Here is a 1,464-nt window from a genome sequence, read left to right as displayed (position 1 = left end):
CTTAAAAGCTGCTTTTGCTTAAAATTGAAAAACTAACTTGTGACTTGGCCCTACAGATGTCCAATGGTCAACTAAAAACAGGCCAAAGCTTGGCCTGTCTGCCCTTACTTTGTCTTCTTTACCACTTTAAAACTACCCACTGGGCTCTCATGCAGGCTGTAAATCATCTAGGGAGGGTCCTCTACAACCAGTTTGTACAAGGTTTATTAGCCCTAAATTTACCTCACTTATCTCATTCTCCTTTAAGATGGGACATGGGGGCTGGGGAGATGGCTCAGTAGAATAAACCCTTGCCTGACAAGTGCAAGGGCCTGAGTTCAATCCCAGGTTCCGCCAAAAAAAGGGTCTTACAGGGACATTCAACTTCCAGAGTTTACCCCTGAAACCAGCATGGAAAGTCAATGCCACAAACCTGAAGCCACCCGACTCCAGCAGAGCCTCCGTAAAACTGAGATGGCCCCAAACGGAAACAATCATGGTAATGAGATTGCTTTCCAAGTCACAAGGTCTTTCCTGGAGCTAATCTGCCAGACATAGGTTCCCCTCAACAATCCCAAGGGGAAAACTGGCCTCTTCCCCTTGTTCATAACCTAGCCTGATCTTCTCAGGGCTGCATCCTTTTCAGCTTTTGCTCTCCTTTAACTGAAGTAAGTCCACTGACCATTTTCTCTTACTTTCCAATTACCTGCGAATTGGAAAGTTTTGCCTGCAAATTTGTGTGGTTGCCTATTTTAATTTCTATTATCACTGAAGCAAGAACCCATGGCAGCCAGTGATAGCCCCACCCAGACACCCAAGCCCTCATCCCTTTAAGCTCTCTGTAAGTCTTTTGGTCTAATACTCCTACACCTCCTGTATGTGAAAACTGTGTTGTGTTCCTTCTGCCAGTTACTGTCAGTTTATTCCAGAAACTAGAATCATCCTACCATCGGAGAGAAGAGTACATTTAAAACTTCCCTAAACCTCCAACAGGATGCCCTAGTGTGGTAGACTCCCCCCCCCCAAAAAAAAGCCTTCATTCTCCATCAATTCATTTACTTCTCAGCAAAAATGATCTTCAGCATCGCACCCCCACCTCTCAGCTGGCTGGGAAGGCGAAGCAGGATTCCAAATCTGAAACCAGCTGAGCAACACACCAAGAACGCACCCTACCAAGCATTTCTTAAAAGGGGAAAGTTAAAGGTAGAAAATAAAGTCCCTAAAAATGGTAACCCAATTAAAGATGTAGAATATCACACACACACACACACACACACACACACACACACGGTAACATCTTTTACGCGTTTGGGTGGGCGCCTTACGAGGTTGCAGGTCATCATTTTGTGACGGGGAGAGAACGCTTAAGTTGGGTTCAGACCGAGGTTCTCACATAAGTGGGGCGAGATCACCGAAGCCACTGCTTGGACACAGGGGAGGGTTGCCGCCCCTCCCTACGCCCCCATTTCTTTTTTTTTTTTTTTT

Source organism: Octodon degus, unplaced genomic scaffold (genome assembly GCF_000260255.1).
Source record: "Octodon degus isolate 3935 unplaced genomic scaffold, OctDeg1.0 scaffold00023, whole genome shotgun sequence".
NCBI classification, from domain to species: Eukaryota; Metazoa; Chordata; class Mammalia; order Rodentia; family Octodontidae; genus Octodon; species Octodon degus.
This window is presented reverse-complemented; position numbering follows the sequence as displayed.